This window comes from Phalacrocorax carbo, chromosome 26 (assembly GCF_963921805.1).
Source record: "Phalacrocorax carbo chromosome 26, bPhaCar2.1, whole genome shotgun sequence".
Taxonomy (NCBI): domain Eukaryota; kingdom Metazoa; phylum Chordata; class Aves; order Suliformes; family Phalacrocoracidae; genus Phalacrocorax; species Phalacrocorax carbo.
The window spans coordinates 4086154-4092291 of NC_087538.1; the positions used below are offsets into that span (position 1 = coordinate 4086154).

Genomic DNA, 6138 nt, shown 5'->3' on the forward strand with positions numbered 1-6138 from the left:
CATGAGTTGGCCCATCCAGGAATCTTGTCACAGTGTATTGCAGGGTGTGTCGGTTTTAACTGGTGTTCTGGCTCTTATCTAGATGGAAATGTCCTTCGTTCCTTTTGCCTTGGTTTGGACTGGCGCCTGCTGCTAGGTTGTCTGCATCCCGCCAGGACGTTCCCCATCAGGCTTGCGGAAGACGATGTCCTCGAGTGCATTCTTGCCCGAGGCCCCTTACAACAGGAGCAGTCGTGAGGCTGCTGCGTGTTTGTCCGGGGTGCTGCTGAGTGGAACCTCAGGGATCATGAGGTGGTTTCCCGACAGGAGTTTGGTCATTCTGCAGCATCCTTATCTTTATGGTTCTGTACATATGTGTCGTAAAAGTTGTTTAGGCGCTTCCTGCCTTGAAGCCTTTCTGACTCCCCCAAAGCAACACGTTTCAGTCACAACAGCTCTAACTCTATCAGCTGGGTGGGGACATGGCAGAGGACATGGAGGGGATTGGTGGGGTCACAGCGGGGACATTTCAGGGGACATGGCAGGGACATGGTGGGGACAGTTGAGGATGAGGCAGGGATGCAGCGGTGGCATGTCAGGGCCATGGTGGGGATGGCCAGGGATGTGGCAGGAGATGCGCTGGGGCTGCGGCAGGCACATGGTGTCACCGAAATTGGGAACAAACCTCGTAACACCAATGCAGTGTTGAAAGGCGGGCATTCTTTATTTACGGCGCCGGATGCCTAACGTGCATCCCGTCAGCTCTAACTGTGCCGGTTAAGTACATGCTCCATATACATATTCATTAGTTTTCCGATAAAAGATCTACACATTCGTCATATACAAATGTCATTTGCGCGTGCCTGTTGGTGTCTCCAGGTGGTCATCAGGGGGTCTCTGGATGAAGGATATGCTCTTCCTCACTGCGTCCGCTAGTTAACCCTTGTGTTCACGCAAACTCGGTTCTGAGATCACGTATATCCTGTCCTTGAGGGACGGTCTGTTCTGGTTTCGTGGTTGCTCTGCAGTTCCTTTATGGTTCTGTACATCTGCTTTTCTTAAAGGTCAAATGTCATCATAACTTTGTTTAGGCGCTTCTTATCTCAACGCCTTTCTGACTCCCCCAAAGCAACAAGTTTTAGTCATCGTGCAGGCTGTTCCTGTTAAGGCTGCCTCATTGTCCTGGCTAAGTTTTGGCTCCGTTCCCCAACATGTGTTGAGCTACACTAGATTGCATTAGTAACACCCAACCATTTATTCCCTGAATCATTGCTACCTAAAAATGAGGCTTTAATCCTTAAAACAGAGTTTTGGAGGGTTTGGGACCTAAAAAATTAGGCTTTGAGCCTTAAAAGAGGGGTTCTGACAGAAACACGTGTCTATTGTTTCATTCGCGTTAATGATTAACTAATGACTGAAATACAGGTCAAAGAATACACTGATTGTCCCCAGACTTGACGTCCAGTTGGATAGGGCTGTACAAGGAGTACAGCAGCATCCGTGGTTGGTTAACTTCATCACCCTGGTTACAATGGCAGGGGGAGGATGTGGCAGGGGTCACGTCAGGGACACGGTGGCATGTGGCTGGGGACATGGCAGGCACATGGCAGCAGACAGAGAAGGGACGTGGTAGCAGGTGTGGGGACAGAATAGGGAGGTGGCCGGGGACATGGTGGGGACATGATATGGACACCTGGGGTTGTGGCAGGGATGTGGTGGGGTGTCTGGTGACACCATTCCCCATGGCCCCCTGCCATGTCCCCACACCAAGTCCATGTCCCCATGCCTTCCCCACTATGTCCACCTGGCAAGTCCCCATCATGGCCCCGCTGCCATGTCCCTGCCGTTTCCATGTCCCTGTGCCCCGTCTCCATGTCCCCAAGTCCTCCCACCACGTGCCCACCCAGCCACTCCCTCACTCCCCTCCTCAGCCGGTCGGGGGGAGAAAACTACGACAAAAGGCTCATGGATGGAAATAAGGATGGGGAGCTCACTCAGCAATTACCATCACGGGCAAACCAGACTCAAAGCAGGGAAATTAATTGAATTTATTGCCAATCAAATGAGAGAAGCATAATGAGAAATAAGGAAAAACCTCAAAACACCTTCCCCCTACCCCTCCCTTCTTCCAGGCTCAGCTTCTTCACTCCATCTCCTCCCCGCCAGCAGAGCAGGGGGACGGGGAATGGGGGTTGGAGTCAGTTCATCACACATTGTCTCTGCCGCGCCTGCCTCCTCGCACTCTTTCTCTGCTCCAGCGTGGGATCCCTCCCACGGGAGTCCTCCACAAACTTCTACAACATGGGTCCTTCCCACAGGCGGCAGTTCTTCGCCAACTGCTCCAGTGTGGGTCCTTCTGTGGAGTCACAAGTCCTGCCAGCAAATGTGCTCCAGTGTGGGCTCCTCTCCCCATGGGTCCGACCCGCCAGGAGCCTGCTCCAAGATGAGCTTCCCACGGGGTCACAGCCTCCTTCAGGCACCTACCAGCTCTGGTGTGGGGTCCTCCGTGGGCTGCATGTAGATATCTGCTCCACCATGGACCTCCACGGGCTGCAGGGGACAGCCTGCCTCATCATGGTCTTCACCACGGGCTGCAGGGTGGATGTCACTGAGTACTTGCAACAAGAAGTCATTTTCCACAAGCACATCCCGGCTGGGCGATGGTAAGTGGACGCGCGCTGTGCCATCTGCTTTGTCTTCCATCCCCCAAATCCTCACCCAGAGGCTCTCGACCACATCATCCCAAAGTGTAAGGGCTGTGCAGCCAATCCTCTCCCTTACATCCCTCACCAGCCCCCCTGAAGAGCCGATGGCCCTCCATCCCAGCACTCCGGGTGTGTCTCCTGCTCTGAGGCCATGCAAAGGGGCACTGAGAAGGTCTCGTGCTCTGAAGCCACACAGACAGGCATCGAGAAGAAGGTCGTCTGCTCTGAGGTCATGCTGCTGGGCCCTGAGAAGAAGGTTTCCTCTTCTGAGGCCACCTGGATGGTCATTGAGAGGAACATGTCCTGCTCTGGGGCCACAAGCTCCAGGCGTGTCTCTTGCTCTGAGGTGCTGAGGAAACATGTCTGGTCTGACGGACACCGGCATGAGGCGCACCAGGAGCAGGAGTGTTAGGCACGAGGGACACCAGGAAGGAGGTACAGCAGGAGTAGGGTGTCTTGCATTGCATGTTGCACAGGGATATTGCATGGGGACATCACCTGGGGGCATCACCCAGGGTGGGGAGGGGGCTCGGTGCAACACGCGAGCCTGGACCAACACCTCCTGGAGGACTGGGGTGAGTTGGGGTGGGGGAGGACACCCACCCAGACGCCTGGGTCCCTGCCACGTTGCTGCTCACCCCCACCCCCCACTGTGTCTCCACAGGTCCCCTCTTGTCCCCAGGGATGACATTGAAGGTGGCTGCAGCCACCGTGGTGATGGCGTTGGGGCTCAGCTTCTTCATCGCCGGCGTCTATCACTACTGGAAGAGGCCACCGGCACTGGGTGAGCGGTCGAGGAGGGACAGGGCTGGGGACAGTGGACTGGGGGGGACAGGGACAGTAGTCTGGGGTGACACGGACCCTCCTCACCCCCTCTACTCCCTCTCGCAGGTTACACTCCCCTCCCCGGAGACAACTACCCCGCAGGTAATGGCACATCCAGCCCGTCCCCATCTCCTGCTCCCAAGGGGCACGTCACCCCTTCTGCCACACCATGTCCCCCACCCAGGCAGCATCTGAGGACCCCCAGGACAGTGACCTCCCGGCGCCGACGGTCCCCCCCCATGGCCCTGTCACCCCGGGGTGCCGCTGCAGCGCCGACAATAAAGATGCTCCGTGGCGATGGGGTGGTTTCATACGGGGGCTCCCACGTCGTTCCACCGAGGGGACGAGCTGCGGGGACACACACGCACACGGCGTGGCACAAGCGATGACGTGTGCGCCGGGCACGAGAGATGCCGGACACAGCGATGCCGGGCAGCAGGAATGTTGGGGATGAGCAATGTCGTGCACCGGGCACAAGTGATGGCAGGTGTGAGCAACGCCGGGCACGAGGGACTTAGAATCATAGAATCGTTAAGACCCTTAAGATCATCGAGTCCAACCGCTAACCTATCGCTGCCAAGGCCACCACTAAACCATATCCTCAAGCACCACGTCTACCCTTCTTTTAAATACCTCCAGGGATGGAGACTCCCCCACCTCCCTGGGCAGCCTGCGCCAATGTTTGACAACCCTTTCGTAGAAGAAGTTTTACTTAATATCCAACCTAAACTTCCCCTGGCACAGCTTGAGGCCATTTCCTCTCGTCCTATCACTAGTAACTTGGGAGAAGAGACTGACCACCCACCTTGCTACAAACACCTTTCAGGAAGTTGCAGAGAGTGAGAAGGGCTCCCCTCAGCCCCCTCTTCTCCAGGCTAAACCCCCCCAGCCCCCTCAGCCGCCCCCCAGCACACTTGTGCTCCAGACCCTGCCCCAGCCCCGCTGCCCTTCTCTGGACACGCTCCAGCCCCTCAAGGCCCTTCTTGTCCCGAGGGGCCCAAACCTGAGCCCAGCACTCGAGGTGGGGCCTCCCCAGGGCCGAGCACAGGGGCCCCATCCCTGCCCAGCTCCTGCTGGCCACACCAGTGCTGACACAAGCCCGGGGGCTGGTGGCCTCCTTGGCCACCCGGGCACTGCTGGCTCATGCCCAGCCGGCTGTCAGCCAGCACCCCCAGGGCCTTCTCCGCCGGGCACTTCCCAGCCCCCCTGCCCCAGGCCTGGGGCGCTGCCTGGGGTCGGTGTGACCCAAGGGCAGGACCCGGCCCTTGGCCATGTTGATTCTCATACCACTGGCTCTGGCCCAACAATCCAGCCTGTCTAGATCCCTCTGTAGCGCCTTCCTGCCCTTGAGCAGATCGACACTTCTACCCAGTTTGGTGTCATCTGCAAACTCACTGAGGGTGCACTCAATCCCCTCATCCAGATCATCAAAGAAGACATTGAACAGGACCGGCCCCAACACTGAGCCCTGGGGAACACCACACGTGACCAGACGCCAGCTGGATGTGACTCCATTCACCACCCCTCTCTGGGCTCGGCCGTCCAGCCAGCTTTTGACCCAGCGCAGAGTGCTCTTGTCCAAGCCGTGAGCAGCCAGCTTCTCCAGGAGAATGCTGTGGGAGACAGTGTCAAAGGCCTTAATGACAACGTCCACAGACTTCTCCTCATCCAATAAGTGGGTCATCTTATCATAGAAGGAGGTGCACAGGACACGAGCGATCTCTGGGCACGAGGGACAATGTGAGATGTGAGGTGCCGGGCAGGAGCAATGCCAGGCACGAGCGACGCTGGGCTGAGGGACACCGGGCACAGGCAGCGCCAGCCACAGGCGATGTTGGGCATGAAGGACACTGGGTGCAATCGATGCCGGGCAAAAGCGATGCCGGGCATGAGGGATGTTGTCCACAGGGCATGAGCGATATCCGGGCATGAGTGACAACGGGCATCAGGCACGGGAGATGCCGGGCAGGAGTGATGGCAGGTGTGAGGGACGGTGGGCACAAGGGGTGCCAGGCACGAGGGGCACCGAGCACCATGAACACCAGGCACAGGCAGGGCCGGGCACACGGGAAATGGGCAGGAGGGACACCTCCCACAAAGTCCCGGGAGTGCCCACACTCCCCGGGATTCTTACACCATTTTCCTGGCTTTTCCATCCCTAAAACCCAAGGGTGGCAGAGCTAGGGTAGGGGGTGGGGAGAGCCGTAGCGCACTGAACGCCCGGGTCCCCCCCTGGAGTGGGCAGGATGCCAGGGACCTGGGGTGCTCCGGGGGAAGGGGACAACACCGGGGACGGAAGGCTGGGGGGCTGCGGCTATGGGGGGACACAGGGGTTACCCCGAGTTGGGGGGGTCTTGGAACGGAGGAGCGCGCGGACGCTGAGGGCTAGGTAGCCCCGGGGTGGGGGTCCAGGGCCGGGTTTCCCGGGGTGTGCGGGATGGCAAGGGGGTCACGGGTGAACCCTGTCCCCTCCTCGATGTCCCCTCCCCATGATGCCTCCGCCGCTTTCGCTTTCTCTTCTCCCAACTGGCGGACCCAGCATCCACCCGGCGACGAGTGACGTCCGAAGAGGCTCGGGCTGCCATTGGCGGGCAGGAGGGGCGGTGCTAATAGCAGGGAGGGACGGGAT

The 6138-nt window shown here is 58.6% G+C and overlaps 1 long non-coding RNA gene across 1 annotated transcript; it reads left to right on the top strand.

The window, feature by feature from the left end:
- The first annotated feature begins 3376 nt into the window (after window positions 1–3376).
- Window positions 3377–3799, top strand: LOC135317685 (uncharacterized). The gene is made up of 3 exons (XR_010376417.1): window positions 3377–3468; window positions 3576–3611; window positions 3694–3799. It is a non-coding gene; the product is annotated as an uncharacterized LOC135317685 (long non-coding RNA).
- The last annotated feature ends 2339 nt before the right edge of the window (window positions 3800–6138 follow it).